Genomic DNA, 25,341 nt, shown 5'->3' on the forward strand with positions numbered 1-25,341 from the left:
TATGGATCCTGTCTCAGTCTCCCAGTTTTTTCTCAGAACAAGTACAAAACCTCTAGATTTTGTTCTTGCTTCCTCTGTTACTCCTTGAGTAGTTTTATAGGTATGATGTGTGTGTCCATTTTTCTTGACATCTGACAGCAACAAATTATCTTGCCTGTAACATTTGCTTCCTGGTCTGTTGATCTACTCCTCCATTCAATCTAAATGTTAAGCTCTTCTCTCAAAAGTCAATTCCTACCAGAATCATGCCCAAGTCCTTCCCTCCTTTAGACAAAAGTCAACCCATTATGTGTCATCAGAATTTCTATTGGTTCCATGTATAATCCATGAGAATTCTAAAAGCAATTCATTACGTTGTTGCTTTCCTTACCTCTCTGACTCCAACTAAAATCTAACATAAATACCACTAGAGCCTAAAATAATACCTACTTTTAGAGTTCAAATAAACTGATAACTGTACTTTCTTCCCAGTTATAAATATTCTACACATAAAAATATTCTACACATAAGCTTTACTTGTACTCAAAATTCTGAATGTATTCAGCAGTCTAAAATCTCTGTGTGTCCTGGACCAACAATTATCTTCACCTTGAATGCCCTCACAAGCTGTTATTAGGACTTCCAAGACAGAAATTGCATGGAATTGAATACTGTATAAGTGTTATTGACTGATTAAAATTTTAATTATTATAGAAAAATCCAAATATGTTCAGTCTGGAGCTTAACTACCTTGTGCTATCTTGTTATTTTGGCCTCCTAAATAGTCATTTAGTGCTGACCTCTCTGTCTGGTTATTATCTTTGTGAATATTGGGTAATTTCTTTTAAAATACACTAACAACACATTTAGCTTCTAACAACCCAAAGGTGAAGTTTGATATAGTATGATCTGAGATCTGTGCTAGAGTTTCTTCACTTAACTCAATTCTAACCTGCCTGTTTGATACACTCACCAAGATTTTTGAAAGATAACCTTACTTTATAAATTTGCTATGTTACCAGAAAGCCTTTGCCAAACTGGTACTATGTTGATAGTTGGGTTATATCACATCTGTGTTTGATGGTCATGATCATTTATAAATGGCTCTAAGATATATTATCTCTTCATTCTTTTGAGGTGAAAGTTACATATTTTATTTTGACTCAACCATCCTACTTTTCTTCCAAGTAGAAATTTTCTTACACATTTTTCTCTGTCTCTATGTCTCTGATATAGGACCCTAAGTACTTAGTTGTATTGATTTTTTACATACATACGTCTTAAACCAGTCATCTGTAAGTTGATCATGAAAAGAACTATGTTTTTCCCTCACGTACACAACATATCAAATAATGCTTAAAAAGTTGTCAAAGCACATGAATTATGTCACTTGAGATCTAAAAATTTATTTCTTCCTTGATCTATTGGATTCTTTGGCTAATGATAGTGAATACCAAGCTTCCATCTATAACAGTTTAGAGACCTCCACTCAAATCAAGCCAGGATTATTCCTTATTTTAGACATATGTATTTTTATGAATATTTGTGGTTAAATATTCTAATGTATGAGGAGGTGCAAAGAGGCCAGAAGAATGTTTCAGATCTTCTGGAGTTGAAGTAACAAGTGGTTGTATGCTGATCAACAAGGATATTGGGACATAATTTAGATCTTCTAGAAGCAAAGTGCTTTTGATTTCTGAGCCATCTCTCCAATACTTAACACATGATTCTTCATTTTAATTAAGTGTCCGAACAATGACTATGTATGTGATCAGAGTGGCTTCAAGGGGATTTTAAGGTATATGTATTGTCTATATTTTTTTAGAAAATGATATCACTGTACTGAACACACTGACAAGATAAAATCATAGGTTTTGAAGGTGGGAGGAACCTTTACAATGATAGGTCACACAGGAATATGACATGTGTATGGACTATAACATAAGTTTATAAATGTCAGGAGCCTGCAGAGCAACATTTCTCTTTATCTTTCCTTGGAAGGAAGTGGTTGTATCAGTTATTTACATGGTCAATACAACTGACAGAACAAAACTTAAATATGGGAGACTGGCAAAAATTTCTGGCAAAAAACTTTGACTAGTTCTAACTTAAGTGTACATACATATACAAAAATGGACAGATAAACATTTAGTAGTTAATTCCTGATGGCAGCAGCAGAGAATTAAGTCAGGATGAATTGTTAGAATTTCTTTCTCCTTTGACAAGCAACATTGTTTCTAGCTAGGCAGGAAAGATGGAGGTGTTGCACTTGCTATCTCTTTGTGACCAAAAAAACCAAAGTAATGTTTGCAGAAAAAAAAACTTTTCCACAGCCAAGATGGACAGAAAAATCCAAACTCTCTCTCTCTCTCTCTCTCTCTCTCTCTCTCTCTCTCTCTCTCTCTCTCTCTCTCTCTCTCTCTCTCACACACACACACACACACACACACACACACACACACACACACACACACACACATTTTTTGGGCCCAATCATCTAATCAACTTATGTAATTACATACATAGACACATTTATATTTAAAATACATATACATATACAGGTATATGATCATTTTGTTCAGCACCAAATCTACAGAGACCTAAAGTATTTGAGGCTTAACAGAGCTAGCAATGTTAACAGAAAAAAAATGACTTTGAATTAAGTCATATGCTTCAGAAGGCAACAGCAAAATCAAATCTATTACTACCCCACTATACATAAATGTCTCCAAAATGCATGTATTCTGTTTTTGTGGGTCTAAAATCCTTTCACCTGGATCAGAGCGTAAAGGCACTTACTTCCAACCCTGTCATCTCGAATTTAATATCCAGTTGTTTCATAGTGTAAATAAAGAACTGATTTCTGCAAGGTGTTCTCTGACCTACAGCCATACACATATGCACACATATTTATGAACATGGACACCTGCACACATACATATACAAACACAAACAAAAAGGCAAGTATAGTTTAAGGCATCTTCCAAAGAGAAATTTGAGAATGTACTGCTGCTATTGAGAAAACAAGCATAGCTCTCCTATAATGCTTGTCCTAGGAGACTGCAGGAAACACCATTATCCTCAAAGTACTAGGCTAAAAGAAGATCCCCATGTTCTTAGGGAAGTGCCTGTAACATGTAGTTTAAGTTATGTATTGGAGAAAGAGAAAGAATGGTTTAATATTCATTTTAACCCAACTATTAGCCACAGCCTAGAATAATTTGAGAAGAGAGACCTTATTAAGGAACTTTTTGGATGAGGCTCACATGTGTGTAAATATTTGGGATGTTGTCCATGGTACATGTACTATAACCAGAGATACATGGTCTACACTAAATCAGAGGAAACAAAACAAGCAAAGATCTTTAGTCTCTTTTCTCATGATGTTTGATGTGATGCTTGAAGTTATCTGCCTTGGCTTTCCTACAATATCTGGCTATAACCTGGAATTGTGAGCTGAATAAATCGTTTCCTCTTCTCATTGGTTGGAATATGATTCACAGCATCAGAAATAAAATAAGACTTAATGGCATATTTCTATATGACTTTTTTTTTTAGACTCAGCACAATGGGCTTATGGAGGACCTCCAATTAGCGCACTGCCCTGAGGAGATTTGTGCCCCTCTGTACATGAAAGGTTACTAGGAGTGTAAGTAAACTACTTAATAGTAGTCACAACTCTCTCTACAATACAATGTTAAAATCTCTAAGAAATTTCTTAAAAGAGGAAAACTCCTAACAAGAAAACATCCCATAATTTTACAATCATTATATAAACTATTTTTTCTTATTTTATAAATATAGAAAATGATTTGGTGTTTTTCCTCTTTTACCCAGGATTTATGCTGTTTCTCAGAAATGAAACTTTTGGGGCTATATTTTTTCTTTCAGTGAAGTAGAAATTATCTCCATCTAAAAACGTGGGTTAAATCTTTAAACAGCATTTTCATAAGGCCCAAACATGAGCTATGAAATAAATGTGCCTGAAATCCTTCTACATGGTTCTTTCATCATGCAGAATGGCTGGAGAGATAAGACAATTGGTAAAGTATGTATGATACAAACAACAGGGCCTGAATATCATCCCCAAACCCACATAAAATCATGTGCCCTTGTGATTCCAGTGCTGAAAAATTAAAGAATGACAGATACATAATGGTTCACAGAGAAGCCAGCCTAGCCTGCTTGATAAGTTTCAAGTCACTATGTAACCAGACCTAAAAAAAAAATTATAATGATAATGGTAATAATAATACATTTTAAAAAGGAAAAGAAAGAAAGAAAATACAAGAAAAACTACATAGTAACTTAAGACCAAATCCTAAGGTTGTTGGGGCACACATCTATGTGCACATACACACATTTTCAACACAGAAAAAGGTTTATAGAGTTCATCTTTTCTGACAGCTAGTGTACAAGGAACTCCTATGTGGATTCACATATGTGAAGTCATGTGTGAAGATATTATAGAATCTTGAGCAAGATTGATCAATAAAACAAAAATCAGGTCACCAGATGAGCATAGAATGAAGGGTCTATAAGACTTATTAATATAAGTAATACTGAACAGAAATACATATTTATATTTTAAAATTATAAGGTTTAGGGGATGCTCTAGATTTTGTCCTATTTTTTTTATCTTCCCTGATTATATCTTCTCCCATACAATCTCTTGTTTCCTTTTCCATGCTTCACAGAAAAGATAGGATCCCACAAAAAAGTTACCTCTCTGGAATCACCTCACTTCTGCTCTTACCCACTCTCTTGCAAAACTGAAGTTTTAAAATCAACCTGGAGGTACAGAGAACCAAGGCAGCTAAATAAAGCCTTTCCATCTGACTGCTCCTTTTCTGCTTGATGGTGGGTTCATCTTTTTTAATGTTTCCCTTTATTTCTTACTCTTCATCTTTAGTCTGACTTTCAATTGTACTTCCCATCTCACAGGAAGTTTGGCCTATTTAAATTTTCTACTGCTCTGTCTCTAATCCCACAGTGACAGATGAAATCATGACCCTCACTAATATTTCTTATTCCTTTGCACCGAAGTGATCAATATCTCAAAATGCTGCCTATTTTATATATCAGCAACTGAATGATACACTCACAGAGATATTTGATCCAATGAATTGTCTTATGTTACATAAAGCAGAGACCAAAGAAGGGAGATATTGCCTGTGGTTATGTTTCTGAAAATGATATTTATTTTAAGCAACTCAGCCAAATGTTGGTACTTTGGTGTCATTGGGGAATTGTCATTGTTGATGTTGTTTGTCATATATGAGAATCTGAAATAGCAGGATTTGACTCTTAGAAGCCACATTTTTTTTTTTTAAATTCTGGATTGGTAGTGAATTCTTGTAATTTTAGATCTGTTGAGGCAAAAATAGGAGGATTCTAAGGTTTCACTTGCATATCACTCCAGTCTAATGGGTGAGGTCCAAGCTACTGGGAGATTCTGAGTAAAAACAAATTGTGCAAAATACCTAAGAAATGACATTAAAATTTGTCCTCTGGCTTCCACATCCATATATCACACATAGTAGCACACATGAACATTCTTGTATGTTCACACATAAGCATATACATGTATACAAATAAAAAAGTATCCTGTGCTTCTACAATATTAGTGTTTGGGGACATGAGCTATGACTGACAAAAAATTCCTATTTGAAATAACTCATTTTTTTTTTTTTATCTCAGAGGACATTTCCACATCTCCTTACACTACCTTTTAGGTATCTTTAATGATGTCCCTTCTTGTGTAGGTGTGAAAATCTTCACAGTGGAAAATTATATTTTGTCTTGAAATAGTAAATCATGCACTTGGACTATAAACCCTGGCCTTAAGATTTATACACTTGACCCATGTTCCAATTTGTTGATATTCAAAGATCAGGAAGCAGAGATTGTGACATGAGAGGATTTATAGAAAGTGGGAAACAGTATTCAAAGTATAAAAATTAAAGAATCTTAAAGTATAGAAATTCACCAGGGTCAAGGAAAAAAGAGACAGCTCTCCCACCACCAAATAAATTGTTGCTTTAGAATTTGAAGTCATTAGCTAATTATTTGTGTCAGCCTCCCCCCACCCCAGTATATCTTACCCTTTAAAAATTTGAAGCTTGAATGAAAACCACTTGAACAACTTTTGGAGTTTAGAGCTCCATGCCTTGAGTTTTACAAGTCTTCTTACATCTAACCTCAATGATACAACAATAAGCCTTTCCATGTTTTCATTTGTGAATCAGGAACAAGTTAAGATTAAAATTATGAGATATGTCAGCTATATAAATAATCTAGTGATACACATAGAGATTGTTGCCTTCTATGCTCTCCAGTTTAGAGTGTTGAAGTTGAAGTGGTAGACAGATTGCAAACCTTGTCTTCCATTAGAAAGCTAGAGATGGAGAGAGGAGTTCCACTCAAATGCATCTGTTTCATTTTTCATAAACCTTTACAAACTTCATTGGCTAGTTTAACACAACTAGAGCCAAACAGTTTAACCACAACAACAACAGACAACAAAACATAAAGATATGAACTCTGCAAGACAGAAGTACTTTGTTTTGAAACTATGCAGATGACTAATCCTTACCTACTGTGCTGTGAAACTCTACAGCTGACTAATCCTTACCATAATACACAACAGTAAATCACATTATACCCTTCCACAATTTATCTTCACTTAGAGAGCCACAGCTTTCTGAAATTCTCAACAAAAATTTGCTCCAATGATAGATGGTAGATAGATGGACAGTGATATATAAATGAAAATTGACAGAATATAGATAAGAGACTGTAGATAATAGACAGATATTGAAGTAGTATATGAATTGCATAGTAGAGATAATTGATAGATGAGATAGATAGATAGATAGATAGATAGATAGATAGATAGATGATAGAAAATTTATCACACACACATAAAATATAAATCTATTAGAATGAGCACTTAGAGTTTGGTATACTTACATTGCTATGTAAAGCCATTTCCATATGCTGATATCTTAAATCCTCTCTATAATCAACAACCACACATTCTTAGGTAATTTCAGCAACCAATGAACAGGTAAGACATTAAAATGTTCCTAGAGTCATGTCATACAGACCATATTCACTGAGTTTGTATGTGAGTCTTTAAGAACATAAAATCATCAGGCTTCTCAGAGGCTCCAAAGTCATAAAATGCCCCAGCTTTAAGGTAACAAGAAGTCCTATTAAAAAGGGGTTGTCTTGCCCTCAGTTTCTCCTCCATTTTTTGTCTCTGCATTTCCTTTACACAGGTGTAATTCCTGATTAATATTTTTGAGATGGGTAGTTGGACCCATCCCTCAACCAGGGGCTGTCCCTAAATTCTGGGTATGGTCTCTACAGGTTCTCTCCCCCCTTTTTGGGTATTTCAGCAAATGTAATCTTTGTTGGATCCTGAGTGCCTCCTGCTTTTCTAGCCTCTTTGACTTTTTCTTGGCTACACCTAGTTCCCCATCGCTCATGGTTACACACCTCTGTTAAATTTCTTGATTCTCTATAAATCTCCATGGTCTCCTCCCACACCTGATCCTGCCCCCCTTTCCCTCTCCTAGTCCTCTCTTCCTCCCAAGTATCTTCCACCATCTACTGACTATGATTATTTGACCCTCCCTAAATAGGACTGAAGCATACACACTTGGGTCTATCTTCTTCTTGAGCTTCATATGGTCTGTGAGTTGTATTGTGGGTATTCCAAAACTTTTGCCTAATATCCACTTATTGAGCACATACCATGTGTGTTCTTCTGTTCTTCTGTGACTGTATTACCTCACTCAGAATAATATTTTTTAGTTCCATCAATATGCCTGAAAATTTCATGAAGTCATTGATTTTTAATAGCTGAGTAGTACTCCACTGTGTAAATGTACCACATTTTCTGTATCCATTTCTCTGTTGAGAGACATCTAGGTTGTTTCCAGATTTTGACTATTATAATTAAGGCTGCTAGGAACAAAGTGGAGCATGTGTCCTTATTATGTGTTGGAGCATCTTTTGGTTATATGTCCAGGAATGGTTAAGCTATGTTCTCAAATAGTAATATGTCCAATTTTCTAAGGAACCAGAGTGGTTCTGATTTCCAGAGTGGTTGTAGCACCTTCCAGTCCCACCAATAATGGAGGACTGTACCTCTTTCTCTACATCCTCACCATCATCTGCTATCATCAAGTTTTTGGATCTTAGCCATTCTGACTAGTGTGAGGTGGAATGTCAGTGCCATTTTGATTTGCATTTTCCTGATGACTAAGGATGTTGAACATTTCTTTATGTGCTTCTCAGCCATTCAAAATTTGTCAGTCAATAATTCTTTGTTTAGTTCTGTACCCCATTTTTAAATATGATTATTTGGTTCTCGGTATCTAACTTCTTGAGTTCTTTGTATATATTAGGAGATTAGCCATCTATCAGGTATAGGATTGAAAAAGATGTAAGTGGCCATTTTGTCCTGATGACAGTGTCCTTTGCTTTACAGATTCTTGTCAATTTTGTGAGATCTCATTTGTCTATAGTTGATCCTAGAGCCTGGGCCATTGGTATTCTGTTGAGGAAATATTTTTTTCCTGTGATGATGTATTCAATGCTCTTTCCCACTATTTCTTTTATTAGATTCAGTTTATCTGTTTCTTTGTGATAGTCTTTGATCTACTTATAAATGAGCTTTGTAAAAGAAGATAAGAATGGATCAGTTTACATTCTTCTACTTGCTTACAGCCACTTAAGCCAGAACAATTTGTTGAATATGTTGTCTTTTTTCCAATGGATGATTTTTGCTTCTTTGTCAAAAATCAGGTGGTCATAAGTTTCGGGGAAAATTCTCGCGGGCGGGGGGAAGGGAGAGTCCGGCGACAGAGTCTCAGGGCGGTCCGGCACCAGGGCTTCCCTCGCCGCCAGCGGAGGATCCCACATTCACGCAGCTGACGGTGGGCGGGCCGGCGGCTGCATCGGCAAGGTTCCAGGGTTCTGAAAGCTGGGAATCAGGCGGAGAGACCATGGACACGTGGAGTCCGGTTTTCCAAAGCTTTTATTGTTCATGGCATGGTGAATGGGCGTAACTGGTATGCGCTTCCCCCGCCAAAAGCCAGGGAAGACCAGTCTTATAGGGAAGGGAGAAAGGGGAGGGAATAACTTAATTAGCTACGCCCCTGGCCTTTTGATAATTCATTAATATTTAAATCTCTGGAGGTAGAGACTTGTTAATCACGCCCTCTACCTGTGCCCTACGTGAGTGACTGAAGGTAACAGGTTAAATGGAGTTACCTCGTCCAAGGCCCAACAATAAGTGTGTGGGTTTAATTCTGCATCTTCAGTACTATTCCACTTATCTAAATGCTACTACATCAATAACATATGGTTTTTAATCACTATTACTCTATATTAGAGCTTAAAGGCAGGGATGGTGATTTTCCCAGAAGTTCTTTTATTGTTGACAATACTTTTGACTATCCTGAGTTTTTTGTTGTTGTTGTTGTTCCACATGAATTTGAAAGTTGTTCATTCTATCTTCTTTCTATCTCTGTGAAGAATTGAGTAGAAATTTTGATGGGGATTGCATTAAATGTATAGATTGCTTTTGGAAAGATGGCCATTTTTATTATGTTAATCCTGCCAATCCATTAGTATTGAAAATCTTTCAATCTTCTGAAGCCTTCTTCCATTTCTTTCTTCAGAGACTTGAAGTTCTCATTGTACAGATCTTTTACTAGCATCACACCAAGGTATTTTACATTATTTGTGACGATTGTGAAATAGGTTGTTTGCTTAATTTCTTTCTCAGCCTATTAGAGGATGCATACTTATTTGTTTGAGTTAATTTTATATTCAGCAACTTTGGTGAAGTTTTTTATTACCTGTAGAAGTTCTCTGGTGAAATGTTTGGAATCACTTAAGTGTACTATTGTATCTTCTGCATATAATGATATCTTTACTTCTACCATTCTAATTTGTATCCCTTTGAGATGCTTTTGTTGTAAATTGCCATGACCTTTGAGTACTATATTGAATAGATAGGTAGAGAGTGGGAAGCCTTGTCTAGTAACTAATTTTAGTGGGATTGCTTCAAGTTTCTCTCTATTTATTTTGGTGTTGGTCCTGGGCTTTATTTGGTTTTGACACTTTTTTAGTTTTGCTATAGATTTCCTGTATATTGCTTTAATTATGATTATGTATGGGCCTTAAATTTCTGAGATTTCCAAGAATTTTGACATTAAATGGTGTTGAATTATTTTAAAATGCTTTTTGGCATCCAATGAGAAAATCATGTGGGATTTTATTGAGTTTGTTTATATAAATGAATTAAGTTGAGGGAATTTCATATATTGAACCATCCCTGCATCCCTGAGATGAAGCCTACTTGATCGGAGTGAATGTTTTGATATGTTCTTGCATTCAGTTTCTGAAAATGATAATGAGTGTTTTGCATCAATATTCATAAAGAAATTTATTCTGCAGTTCCATTTTATTGGGTCTTTGCATGGTTTATGAATCAGCATAACAGTGGCTTCATAGAGTGAATTAGGTAGTATTCATTCTGTTTCTATTTTTTAGAATAGTATAAAGAGTATTGGTAAGATTCCTTCATTTTGAAGATCTAATAGAATTCTGCCCTACAACTCTCTGGTCATAGGCTTTATTTTGTTTTGAGACATCTAAAGACTGCTTCTATTTTTTTTTAGTAGTTATGGGACAGTTTATATAGTTTATCTTATTGTGATTTAATATTGCTAGCTGGTATATGTCTAGAAAATCATCCATTTCATCAAGATTATCTAATTTTGTTGAATATAGGCTTTTGTAGTAGCTTCAAATGATTTTTTGAATTTGTTTTCTGTTGTTATGTTTACTTTATATTTCTGATTTTATTAATTTGGAAACTGTTTTTGTGCCCTTTGGTTATTCTGGCTAAGGGTTTATCTATGTTGTTGATTTTAGCAAAGAAACAGCTCCTGGACTGTTGATTCTTTATATATTTCTAACTGGTTGCTTTCAGCCCTGAGTTTGATTATTTCCTGATATCTATTTCTCTTGAGTGTATTCTCTACCTTATATTCTAGAGCTATCAGATGTACTGTTAAGCTGCTAGTGTATGCTCTCTCCAAAAATTTTATGTAGGTACTCAGAGCTATGAGTTTTCCTTGTAGCATGGCTTCCTCTGTGTCCCATAAATTTGGGTATGTTGTGCCTTCATTTTTGTTAAATTCTAAAATGATTTTTTTTTCTTTCCTGACAAACTCATTGTTGAGTAGAGAGTTGTCTTGCTTCTATGTGTATGTGGTTTTTCTGTTGTTTTGTTGGTGTTGAAGAACAGCTTTAATCTGTGGTGGTATGTGGGTGCATGGGATTACTTCAATCTTTCATCAGTTTAGAGTTGTTTTGTGACCAAATATATGGTCTACTTATGGGAAGGTACCATGAGGTGCTGAGAAGTAGCTATATTCTTTTGTTTTTAGTGAAAATATTTTTCCCTTCCTGGTCATTTTTTGCATATATTTTTTATTGGATATTTTATTTACATTTAAGATTTTATCCCCTTACCCCTATTCCCCCAACCACCCAGGAACATCCTATCCAATTCCCTCTCCTCATGCTTCTATGAGGATGTGGCCCAACCTACCACCCACTCCCACCTCCCCACCCTCAAATTTCCCCCACTTAGTGTTCAGCCTTCATGGGACCAAGGATCTCCTTTCCCACCTATTCCTGACAAGGCTGTCCTCCCCTACATGTACAGATGGAGTCACGGGTCCCTCCCTATGTGCTCCCAGGCTGATGGTTAAGACCCTGGGGAGCTCTGGTTGGTTGGTATTGTTGCTCTCCTCATGGAACCACAAACCCTTTCTGCTCCTTCAGTCTTCTCTTTAACTTCTCCATTGGAAAACCCTTGATCAGATCAGTGGTTAGCTGTGAGCATCTTCCTCTGAATGTGTCTGATTCTGGCAGACCTCTAAGGAGACAGCTATATCAGGCTTTTGTCAACATGCACTTCCTGCCATCCACATCAGTGTCTACCTTTGGAGACTGTACATGGGATGGATACCCTGGTGGAATGGTCTCAGAAGCCCCTCCTTCAGTTTCTGTCCCACACTTTGCCTCCATATTTTCTCCCTTGAGTATTTTTGTTACTCTTTCTAAGAAGGACTGAAGCATCCACACTTTGGTCTTCCTTCTTCTTTTTGAGCTTCATGTGGTCTATTTGTTGTATCTTAGGTATTGTGAGCTTTTGGGCTAATATCCAATTATCAGTGAGTGAATACCATGTCTGTTCTTTTGTGATTGAGTTATCTCACTCAGCATGATATTTTCCAGTTCCATAAATTTGCCTAAGAATTTCATGAACTCATTGTTTTTAATAGCCAAGTAGTACTCCATTGTGTAAATATACCACATTTTCTGTATCCATTCCTCTGTTGAAGGACATCTGAGTTCTTTCCAGCTTCCGGCTATTATAAATAAGGCTGCTATGAATATAGTGGAGCATATGTCCTTGTTATATGTTGGAGCATCTTCTGGGTATATGCAAGGAGTGGTATAGCTGGATCCTCTGGTAATGCTATGTCCAATTATCTGGAGAACTGCCAGACTGATTTCAGGAGTGTTTGTACTAGCTTACAATCACACCAACAATGGAGGACTGTTCCTCTTTCTCCACATCCTCACCAGCATCTGCTATCAACTGAGTTTTTGATCTTAGCCATTCTGACTAGTGTGAGGTGGTATCTCAGGGTTGTTTTGATTTGCATTTTTCTGATGACTAAGAATGTTGAGCATTTCTTAAGGGCATTTGAGTTTCCTCAGTTGAGAATTCTTTGTTTAGCTCTGCACCCCATTTTTAATAGGGTTATTTGGTTGTCTGGAGTATAATTTCTTGAGTTTTTTGTATTATTGGATATTAGCCCTCTATCAGATGTAGGATTGGTAAAGATTTCCCAATCTGTTGGTTGCCCTTTTGTCTTGTTGACAATGTCCTTTGCATTTCAGAAGATTTGCAATTTTATGAGGTCCCATTTGTCAATTCTTGATCTTAGATCATAAGCCATTGGTGTTCTATTCAAGAACTTGTCCCCTGTCCCTGTCCCTAGGTATTCGAGGGTCTTCCTCACCTTCTCTTTTATTAGTTTCAGGGTATCTGGTTTTATGTGAAGGTCCTTAATCCACTTGAACTTGAGCTTTGTACAAGGAGATAAGAATGAATTGATTTGCATTGCTCCACATTCTGACCTGCAGTTGAACCAGCACCATTTGTTGAAATTGCTGTCATTTTTCCACTGGATGGTTTTAGCTCCTTTGTCAAAGATCAAGTGATCATAGGTGTGTGGGTTCATTTCTGGATCTTCAATTCTATTCCATTGATTTTCCTGCCTATCTCTGTACCAATACTATGCAGTTTTTATCACTATTGCTCTATAGTAGTTTGAGGTCAGGGATGGTGATTCCCTCAGAAGTTCTTTTATTATTGAGTATAGTACTTGCTATCCTGGTTTTTTTTTTTTTTTATTCCAAATGAATTTGCAAATGCTCTTTCTATCTCTATGAAGATTGATATTGAATTTTGATGAGGATTGCATTGAATCTGTAGATTGCTTTTGGCAAGATGGCCATTTTTACTAAATTAATTTTGCCAATGCAGGAGCATGGGAGATCTTTGCATTTTCTGAAATTTTATATTTCTTTCTTCAGAGACTTTGATTTCTTGTGATAAAGATCTTTCACTTGCTTGGTTAGGTTCACGCCAAGGTTTTTTTATATTATTTGTGACTATTGAGAAAGGTGTCATTTCCCTAATTTCTTTCTAGCCTGTTTATCCTTTGAGTAGAGGAATGCTACCGATTTATTTGAATTGACTTTATATCCAGCCATTTTGCTGAGGTTCTTTATCAGGTTTAGGAGTTTTCTGGTGGAAGTTTTAGGGTCACTTAAGTATACTAATATATCATCTGCAAATAGTGAAATTTTGACTTCTTCCTTTCCTTTTTGTATCCCTTAGACTTCCTTTTCTTGTCTAATTGCTCTGGCTAGGACTTCTAGTACTATATTGAAAAGGTAGGATGAGAGTGGGCAGCCTTGTCTAGTCCCTGATCTTAGTGGGATTGCTTCAAGTTTCTCTCCATTTAGATTGTTGTTGGCTATTGGTTTGCTGTATATTGCTTTTAAGTATGTTTAGGTATGGGCCTTCAATTCCTGATCTTTCCAAGACTTTTAACATGAAGGGATGTTGAATCTTATCAAATGTTTTCTCAGCAGCTAGTGAGATGATCATGTCTTTGTTTTCTTTGTGTTTGTTTATGTAATAGATTACTTTGATGGATTTCCAAATATTAAATCATCCCTGTATTCCTGGGACAAAGCCTAATTAATCATGATGGATGATTGTTTTGATGTGTTCTTGAATTCGATTTGTGAGAATTTTATTGAGAATTTTTGAATCAATATTCATAAGAGAGATTGGTATGTAGTTCTGTTTCTTTGTTGGGTCTTTGTGAGGATTAGGTATGAACATGATTGTTGCTTCAGAGAACAAATTGGGTAGTGTTCCTTCTGTTTCTATTCTGTGGAATAGTTTGAAAAGTATTGTTATTAGGTCTTCCTGGAATGTCTGATGGAATTCTGCACTAAAACCATCTGTTCCTGTACTTTTATTGGTGGGGAGATTTTTAACTACTGCTTCTATTTCTGTAGGGGTTATGAGACAGTTTAGATGGATTATCTGTGCCTGATTTAATTTTGATATCTGGTATCTGTCTAGAAAATTGTCCATTTCATCCAGATTTTCCAATTTTGTTGAGTATAGGCCTTTGTAGTAGGATCTGACAATTTTTTTAAATTTCCTCAGTTCCTGTTGTTATGTCTCTCTTTTCAGTTCTGATTTTATTAATTTGAATATTGTTGCTGTGTCCTTTTGGGCAGTGTGGCTAAGGGTTTATCTATGTTGTTGATTTTCTCAAAGAACCAACTTCTGGTTTTGTTAATATTTTATATAGTTCTTTCTGTTTCTACTTGGTTGATTTCAGCACTGAGTTTGATTATTTCCTGCTGTCTACTCCTCTGGGCATATTTGTTTTTTTTTTTTCTTCTAAAGCTTTCATATGTGTTGTCAAGTTGTTAGTGTATGCTCTCTCCAGTTTCTTTTTGTAGGCACTTAGAGCTATGAGTTTTCCTCTTAGTACTGCTTTCATGTAGTGCCACAAGTTTTGGTATGATGTGTCTTAATTTTTATTAAATTCTAAAAAGTCTTTAATTTCTTTCTTTATCTCTTTCTTAACCAAGTAATCATTGATTAGAACATTGTTCACTTTCCATGTGTATGTGGGCTTTCCATTGTTTTTGTCATTATTAAAGACCAGCCTTAGTCCATGGTGGTCTGATAGGGTACAAGGGATTAATTCAATCATTTTGTATCTTGTAAAGCCTGTTTTTTGACCAATTATATGGTCTATTTTGGAGAAGGTACCATGAGGTGCTGAGAAGAAGGTATATTCTTTTGTTTTGGGAGGAAATGTTCTATAGATATCAGTTAAATCCCATTAGTTCATGAATTCTGTTAGTTTCATTGCGTCTAGGTTTAGTTTCTGTTTCCATGATCTGTCCATTGCTGAGAGTGGGGTATTGAAATCCCCACTATTATTGTGTGAGTCACAATCTATGTTTTGAGCTTTAGTAAAGTTTTTTTTTTTTTTTAATGTATATGGGTTCCCTTGTATTTGGGACATAGATGTTCAGAATTGAAAGTTCATCTTGGTACATTTTTCCTTTGATGAATATGAAGTGTTCTTCCTTATATTTTTTGATTACTTTTGGTTGAAAATTGATTTTATTTGATAGTAGAATTGCTACTCCAGCTTGTTTCTTGGGACCATTTACTTGGAAGATTGTCTTCCATCCTTTTACTCTGAGGTAGTGTCTGTCTTTTTTTCACAGAGGTATGTTTCCTTTATGAAGCAAAATTCTGGATACTGTTTATATATTCAGTCTGATAGTCTAAGTCTTTTTACTGGGGAATTTAGTCCATTGATATTAAGAAATATTAAAGAAAAATGGTGGTTGCTTCCTGTTATTTTTGTTATTTGAGGTGGAATTATGTTTGTCTAGCTATCTTCTTTTGGGGTTGTTGGAAGATTAGTTTCTTGCCTTTTCTATGTTGTTTCCCTGCTTGTGTTGGAATTTTTCACAAATTATCCTTTGAAGTGCTGGATTTGTGGTAATATATTGTGTAAATTTGGTTTTATCATGGAATATTTTGGTTTCTCCATCAATACTGATTGAGTGTTTTGCTGGCTATAGTAGTCTGGGCTGGCATTTATTTTCTCTTAGGGTCTTTATGATATCAGTCCAGGATCTTCTGGCTTTTATAGTCTTTGGTGAGTAGTCTGGTGTAATTCTTATAGGTCTGCCTTTTTATGTTATTTTACCTTTTTCCCTTACTGCTTTTAATATTTTTTCTTTGTTTTGTACATTTGATATTTTGACTATTATGTGATGGGAGGTATTTCTTTTCTGGTCTAGACTGTTTAGAGTTCTGTAGGCTTCTCGTATATTTTGAACATCTCTTTCTGTAGGTTAGGAAAGTTTTCCTGTATAATTTTGTTGACGATATTTACTAGCCCTTTAAATTGGGAGTCTTCACCCTCATCTATACCTATTATCCTTAGGTTTGGCCTTCTCATTGTGTCCTGTATTTCCTGGATGTTTTTGGTTAGTAACTTTTTGTATTTTGCATTTTCTTTGACAGTTGTGTCGATGTTTTCCATGGTATCTTCTGCCTATGAGATTCTCTCTTCTATCTCTTGTATTCAGTTGGTGATACTTGGGTCTATGACTCTTGATCTTTTTCCTAGGTTTTCTATTTCCAGGACAGTCTTCCTTTGTGTTTTCTTTATTATTTCTACTTTTATTTTTAGATCCTGGATGGTTTTGTTTAATTTCTTCACTTTTTTGGTTGTGTTTTCTTCAATTCTTTAAGGGATTTTTGTGTTTCCTCTCTAAGGGCTTCTACCTGTTTACCTGTGTTCTCCTCAAATTCTTTGAGAATGTTATTTATGTCCTTCTTCTTGTCTTCAATAATCATCATGAGAAGTGATTTTAATTTTAAATCCTGCTTTTTGGGTGTGATTGGGTGATTGTGGCTTCCTATTATGGGAGACCTGGGTTTTGATGATGCCAAGTATCTTTGGATTCCGTTGCTTGAGTGCTTGTGCTTCTGTTTTGCCATCTGGTTAACTCTAGTGCTACCTGCACTCACTGTCTCTGAGTAAAGCCTGCCTTTCCAGTTACCGTGCTTGTATCTGAACTTGTCAGGGTCCAGATGTCTCTGTGATCTTGTAATCCTGAGCTCCAGCTCCTCTGAGTACAGTGTCTCTGGTAGGATGTCTCAGGATATTGAGTCTCCATGGTAGCAGTTCAGGTAGGTGTTTGCTGCTCTTAGTGCAGTGTCTCCTCTAGGATGTCAGGATAAGCTGTCCACTGTTTTGAGTTCAGTGGCTCCTCTTGGATGTCTTGGGATAAGGTGTCCACATGGGAGCAGACCCACAATTGTTTTATGTTCAATGTGTTAGTAACATTTCTTTTACAAATATGGTTGCCCTTGCATTTGAGACATAGATGCTCAGAATTGAAAATTCATCATGGTTTATTTTTCCTTTGAAAATTATGAACTGTTCTTCCTCATCTTTTTTGATAACTTTTGGTTGAAAATCTATTTTATTCCATATAGTTTCTCCAGCTTGTTTCTTGAGACTATTTGATTGGAAAACATTTTTCCAGCCTCTTACTCTGAAGTAGTGTCTGTCTTTGTCATTGAGGTGCATTTCCTGTCACAGCAAAATGCTGGTACTGTTTATGTATCCAGTCTGTTAGTCTATGTATTTTATTGGGGAACTGAGTCCATTGGTGTTGAGATATTAAGGACAAGGGATTGTTTTTTTCCTTTTATTTTTGTTGTTAGATGCGGAAATATCTTTGTGTTACTTTCTGCTTTGGGATTTGTTGAAAGATTACTTTCTTGCTTTTTCTAGGATGTTTTTTCCTTCATGTATTGGAGTTTTCAGTCTATTATCATTTATAGGAGTGAATTTGTGGAAAGATATTTTAATTTGGTTTTGTCCTGGAATATCTTTGTTTCCCTATCTACAGTAATTGAGAATTTTGTTGGGTATAGTAGCCTGGGATGTCATTTTTGTTCTCTTTGGGTCTGTATGACATCTGCCCAAGATCTTAAGGCTTTCAGAGTCTCTATTGAAAAGTCTGGTGAATTCTGATAGATCTGCGTCTATATCTTACTTAAACTTTTTTTCTTACTGCTTTTTAATATTCTTTCTTTGTTCTGTGCATTTGGTGTTTTGATTATTATGTATCATGGATAATTTCTTTTCTGGTCCAATCTAGCTTATATTCTGTAGGCTTCTTGTAAGTTTATGGAAATCTCTTTCTTTAGGTTATGGATTCATGTTTTCTTCTATAATTTTGTTGAAGATGTTTATGGCCCTTTAATTTTGAAATCTTCATTTTGTTTTATATGTATTGTTCTTAGGTTCGGCCTTTTCATAGTGTTCTTGTTCTGTTCTCTCACCATCTAGTTATCTCTGGTGTTAGGTGCTCTTGTTGTCTCTGACTGGAGCTTGTTGATCCTGTGAGCCTGTGATCAAGTTACTACTGGGCAACATTAGAGTACAGAAAGCTGTGTCACAGAGTCAGCTCCCAGGCACAGATGGAACTAGAAAGATGGCTTCCCAGGCTGCATCTTGGTTTCTGGATTCTCTGGGCCACAGATGGGTGGAACTTGGGCCAAGTATTGTGGCAGTAGTGGTGTTCTCACTTGTGTGCCTGGGTGTATCAGCAATCCTGAGGAAAAACTATCTCCAGGTAGGAAGAAATTCAATAGTAACTTTCATATTGTAATTTTAGTGATTTGGTAAATTATATCTATAGTTCTCATATTTTTAATATTTATTAAAAATAATCCAACTGTTTTTATTTAAATTGTTTTGTTTTTATTTTTAATGGAACACTATTTACTTTCTAAGTACATGTTATTGAATTCTAATGTAATTTTCTGGTGTTTAAACACCCTTCTTTATAATAATACGGCCCTAAAAAGCCAAATCAAGAATCATTTTATTGTGAATTAACCTATCATCTACCCTGTAGTAAGTAGCTTATTGTCTGGTTAGCATTTTTGTTTAACACAAGTAGAGTTATCAAGCAAGAACAATCTCAATTGATAAAATTTTATTAGATGGCCTATATTATTCCACGCCCCTTCTGATTCCCCTTCACCCCTGAAAGAGACACGTGAGGCAGTGCTCAGGTAGTTACTACAGCGAGGCTTTATTCTTGTATCAGCAGAAGCAGAAGACCCCAAGCCCAGGAAAGGCACTGCTATATGTACCCTAGAGTGGTGTGTTCACTTCTGATTGGCTGTTCACTCATCACCCCATATTACGCCCCGGGATGGGCAGTAGCTTGGCGCACTTTTGCCTTATGCACCTGCACAGTTAGTTGTTTACTTGTGGGAGCACAGGATGCCCGCGGCATCTTGTAATGGTGAATGTTGTCACGCTCATCGTGGTTCCTAACACTATATCAATATCTGTGTGAGGACCCAGCTCTCGTGAATATAAATCTTGTAAAATGATGCCATCCCTGAGCAGGTGGCAGCCTGAACAAAAGATGGGAAGCAAGAAAGTAAGGATCATTAAGTTAATTTTGATTTGTCTGACCGAACTTACTTTAAATGAGAAACTGTCCCTGGAATCTCTTTTTTACACTTCTCTTTCATAGGAACATTGTCATTTGGTGAATATGTCCAATTCATCTTTTTAAATATCTCTGTATTTATAATGTTCTATTAGGCTTTTATGCTGTGATCAAATATTCTTCCAAAGAGCATCTTAGGAGGTGAAGAGAATAAGTCTATGTAGCTTAGACTCTGACGTTCACAGTCTGAGGGAAGTAAAGGCAGAACCTTGAAGAAGAAACTATGAAAATGTGGTATTTCAGGCTTGATTAGAGAGGTTCACACTTAGCTGTCTATGGATATGTGAAATTAAGCACCATAATAGGCTGAGACCTCCTATATCAATTTTTTTTCTTTTTTTCTTTCTTTCTCTTTTTCTTTTTTTTTTTTTTTTTTTTTTTTTTTTTTTTTTTTTTAGACAGGGTTTCTCTGTGTAGCCCTGGCTGTCCTGGAACTCACTCTGTAGACCAGGCTGGCCTCAAACTCAGAAATCTGCCTGCCTCTGCCTCCCAAGTGCTGGGATTAAAGGCATGCACCACCACTGCCCAGCTCATCAATTTTCAATTAAGGCAATCCCCCCAAATTATATCCACATGCTAACCTGACATAACCTACTCTCAAGGAAGTCTCTCAAGAGGTTATGAACTGTTTCAAATTGACAGTCATATTAACTAGGGAAACCATTGACTTCAAATTTTATATTTCTGGTTCTGATATCTCCAAAGATTCTAGATTATTGTGTAAAACGTCATCTTTGTCGTGTAGATATCTCATCCAAAATATTTTTAAAACACAATTCCTAATTTACTTCCTTTCTACTGGCTTTTAATATTTCAGAAGGTGTACCTCATGATATTCTCAATCTTTTGTCTCCTGCTAGAACCAGTTACTCCACAATGTAATTGTGAAATCTGCATTCATCTTGCCTTCCCTCTTGTCACCACTGTCATCCATCATTTTATTGCTCTAGTTACTTGTTAGCTCGTCTTAATAATCCCAGTCTCATCTTCCCAATGCAATATCCACATTAAAGTCAATTGGTCTAATGTGACAGAATACAAACTGGATTATTGAAACAATCTCTGGCATGTGTTGAGCTTCTCTGGAGCTGCTGTGTATTTTAGGAGACCAACAAGGACACTGTTACCACATTGCTTTTACAGTTTTTGTAAGGCAAGTGTCTCTCAGAAAATAAAGTAGGCACTCAGGGAACTTAGAGAAACAGAGCCAATTTTTTTTTACCTCAAGCCTCCACTCAGATATATTGTTCAAAATATATGGAATTCTATGGCTTCACTAATGAGTGGAAAAAAGATTCAAAGGCTTCCATATAAACAGGCAATGAAAATAAGATAAAGAGTATACCTGTACTAGTTTAAAAAAATAAAGTGAGCTGTCAGAGCACAGACAAAAAGTATTTGTTTGGTAGAGTATTGGTAGAATTCAAGGAAGACTTGTCAAGGAAAGATAAACTCTTCCTTGAATATAGAAGGACAGATAAGAATGGAATAAATGATGGCCATGTGTGGGGTTTTAGGAAAATGTGAGTCAGTAGGTTGTAGACAAAGATACAGTGCCAGTGATAACACTAAGGGTGCCAGTTACCAGGGATAAGGCTCTGGGCAGAGATTCCCTTGGATCATCTAACTAACTTCTGCATTCACCCCTGGTTTCATGAACAAGACCAGGAAACTGGGCAGGATTTGTGACACTCATAAAGTCTGAGATAAATTTTTAGGATACAGTTCTCATCTTCTACCTTGTTGAAATTGAATCTTGTTCCTCCCCATGTGTATTATTCTCCATGCTAGCTAGCTATGAGCTGAGATTTTCCTGTCTCCCCCACCAGCATTACAGTAGGAATGCTGAGATTACAGATGTTCATCTCCACATCTGAAGTTTTCTGTGGACCCTGGGGATTGAACTCAGATCATCAGCTTTATGTGGTAAGCATTTTATCCACTGAGACATCTCCTCAATCCTGGATGTCTGATTCTATCTCTAAAAGATTAAAAGGTAGAAACATTAGTCTGTAATTTACTCTAACCACAATGTAGATGATGAATAAGTTAACATCTCTACTTACCTATATAACAGAAGTGTCAATTAAACTCTCAAAATGTATGTGACACTTTACTATGGGAATAAAAAAATAGTTCATGCCAAAATAATTGGGTTATCTTCTTGGTTACTCAACAAAATTCATATGAAGTGTTTGGTTGAATTTAATACTAACTGAATTTCAAAAACATTTACTCATGAGCAGAAAATGTAACATACTCTCTATCTGAGCAGACTATTTTTTGACTACTGTGCTGTATCAGGTATGGATGTATAGAGGGTAATCTTTCTGGTGGCAGACTGGTATCTCTGAGGCTCACATGGCTTTTAGAAACATAGCCAAAAAGGAATTTAATAATAATGCCCTTTTTACATTCAAATGATGTCAGAAAGCCCCACAAAAATACTTAGAAGAATGTGATTTTGTATGGATTTTAAGCATAGTTCATCAAATGGATGTGTCTGTCTTCATAACCGATTTTTTTTAACTACCAGAAAATTTCATCATTGAACATGAGGCATTGAAAACTTGTTAGAGAGTACCTCTTCAATCAGTGCCTTATCCTCTCGTTTTCTGATGCTCCTCCAGCAAAGGTAGCTTTCCTTCATCTTTCTAGCCACAGCAAAGAATAGATTGTATTAAAGTATGAGCAAAGACTTTATGTACAGCTGGCCAGTGTCAGCTAGAATAAAGTCAAATTTAGAAAAGTTTGCCTGAGTGTTTGTGATATTTATTCTCTCCTCTTCTTTTCCCTAAATTATTGGTAAGATTGTTTTTTGATTGACAGGCCATAATTGTATTTATCTGTGTCATGTGATGTGATTCTCTGTTAAGTTCACATTATCTGATATGGTTAAGGCTGGTTAATTAACATCCATCAAATTATTTACTTTTTTTCCCTCATGAATCACTTGCAATTTACTTTTCTAGTTGTTTGTAGTATATTGCTGATGCATTATTATTAGTTACCTGGTACCTAGTTCTTACATCTGAGACTTTGTACCTTTGACCAATAACTTCAGATTGTTCTCTTTCCTGTTCAGCCTATGGTAACTGCAAGTTTGACTTGAAGGAAAAACAGACAAAAGGAAAAGTGATTGGGTGACATGATTTTATTCAGAAGAAAAGCTATAAAGAAGATGTCTTATAGGAGAGTCAAAGCCTGCTGCTGCTTCTCACCAGTGGAGTACTGGCATGGCAGAAGCTGAGCAGGGTTCCGTACTTAATCTGTGGTCGGTTATTGCTGTGGTTACAAGAGAATGGCAACTTAGAGTATTGTGTGACCAATATGAGTATCTGTCATAGCAGTCACATATTTTGTATTATGATTCATAACATCAGAAGAATATACAGCTATAAAATAGTAATAAAATCATTTTTTTGGGTTGGGGTGTGGGGTGCTGAGCTATGAGAGACAACCAGGCCCCTGGTCGAACAAGCTTTTGAACCCCGGAGATCCTTTGGGAAGGCAGGAGTTCAGCTCTGTTCCTGGGCCCCTGGCTCTCTCAGCTTCTGTCCTTCACAGCCGCTCCCACAGAGAGAGGCTTATGGCCATTGGGTCACATAGGAATAGTGTCCTAGGCTCTCCTCACATGCATATGAGGCATCCCCAATTCCTCAAACCAAGCCAGTAGGATCACCTGCTGCTAAAATCTTCATCCATCCCAAACTGTATATATTGAGCTTAATTGAGAAGGCATGCAAGAATCATCCTGTGTTGTTCAAGTGCTTCTGTTGTGAACCCTCTGCTCTTTGCCAGCTAGCAGGGGGCCTCTTACTAGCTCCAGTGCTGTTAACACTGGGCAAGAGATCTGTTCTCTTTCCCTGCTACCTAGCCGGCATTTCCCGGCTTAGCAAAGAGCTGTAACACTTCAGAAGACTGGCTCTCCTGGAGCAACTTCGGGGTTCTCCTCTCTCTGCTGAAGAGAGAGCCACAGGTAGCAGCAGACCTTCCCTGCTGACACTGTACCCTGGACCACTCACGGGCAGGGGCACCTACAGGGACAGCAACAGAGACAACGGATGTTTGCATCCTAACCTCTGCCAAGCCGGGGACTTTGTGTGACCCTTCTGGAGCAGGGTCCAACATCTGGCACCCAAAATGGGGCCTTGGACAGCCACGCAACCACAGTAACTGATACTGTGGGAAGGTGAGCCCACAACTCTTGAAACAAGTAATCAGTTTTTTTCCTTCTGTGTTTTCAGATAGAGCCATCAAATGGATTTAAATAAGCCAAAGGAGAATTTGATACCTTCTGGCCAAGGCCACTCTCTGGTGTTGGTTGAAGGCTTCTCTGGTCTCTGCTTAAATCCCGAGAGTCCGTGATGGGCATTGACAAAGACTCTCTATCTAGACTCTCTGTAAAACAAAAAGAAAAAACCTGGTAATGCAGCAGCCATTTAAAAGCCACAGGGTGGCTGCCAGTCCTTAAATCTGCTGGAAGGCTTGGTGCTCTAGGACCATAGTGGAATCTCCCAAAGCAAAATAGGCCAAGGGAATATTCCCATTGGAATAAGCATTTCTCCTCTTTCTTGTTATGGGGAACTCAACATCACAGAAAAAGTTACCCCAGGCCAGGCAAATATATGCTCTACTAAAGTCCCATAGAGTAAAAATAGGCAAAAAACAAGCCTCCTTGTTTTGAGAGGAAGTCCTTCAGATAGCACCATGCATGGGGGAGGAAATTATTTACAGTCTAGACTCATGAAGCAGAATAGCAGAATAGCTTCCCTTATCAAAAACAGAAAAAAAAAAAAAAAAAAAAAAACCACAAAACTTGTGAGTTTTTGCTGATCTTAACTGCAATTCAGCAAGGTATAGGACCATCTAAAATTGGACAGACTGAGAAAAACAACACAGCTTCTGGGCCCCCTCAGTCAAATGAACCCAAAGATCAAGGTCCACAAAATCACTCCTTTTCAGACCTTGCAACCTTTACTCAATTAATAAGAGAAATAAAATCAATCTACCCACCCCTTCCCCCTTATGCCTTGGAGGAAATGCCAAAAAATCCATCTGCTGCTCTTGCTGCCCCTCCCCCATCCAAAGGCAAAGCTCCATTAAAATACCAAAGGAGCTTTCCCCTGCCTCCCCACTTACTTCCCAACCAAAGAGAGATAAACCCCTCCCCCTTCTCCTAGCCCCAAAAGTAAGAGACCACCAAAATCTGCAGACAAAACCCTGCCAAATTCCATAGTCTCTTATAATCAACTATCAACCACTCAACAACTTTGCAATCTCAGGGACTCTCACACAAAAACTAACCCCACCTCCCATGCTACTCAGGAGTCTAATGCAGAACTCAAAACTCAAACTACTCAAGCATTTCCAGTTAATATCAACCCCACCCAAGCTAAACAACTTAACTGCTACCCACTCTAAGCCTCAGACCTAAAAAAAATTCAGGCAAAGAGTGAAGGAAAATGGCATTCATGCACCATGGACAAATACCTCCTGCAGAACCATATTGCCAACTTAAACACACACCAAGATTGGAGAGATATTTGCTGTTCTACTCTTCCTGGCCCAATGTTTCTAAAGTGGGAG

The sequence above is a fragment of the Arvicanthis niloticus genome, chromosome 10 (genome assembly GCF_011762505.2).
Source record: "Arvicanthis niloticus isolate mArvNil1 chromosome 10, mArvNil1.pat.X, whole genome shotgun sequence".
NCBI lineage: Eukaryota > Metazoa > Chordata > Mammalia > Rodentia > Muridae > Arvicanthis > Arvicanthis niloticus.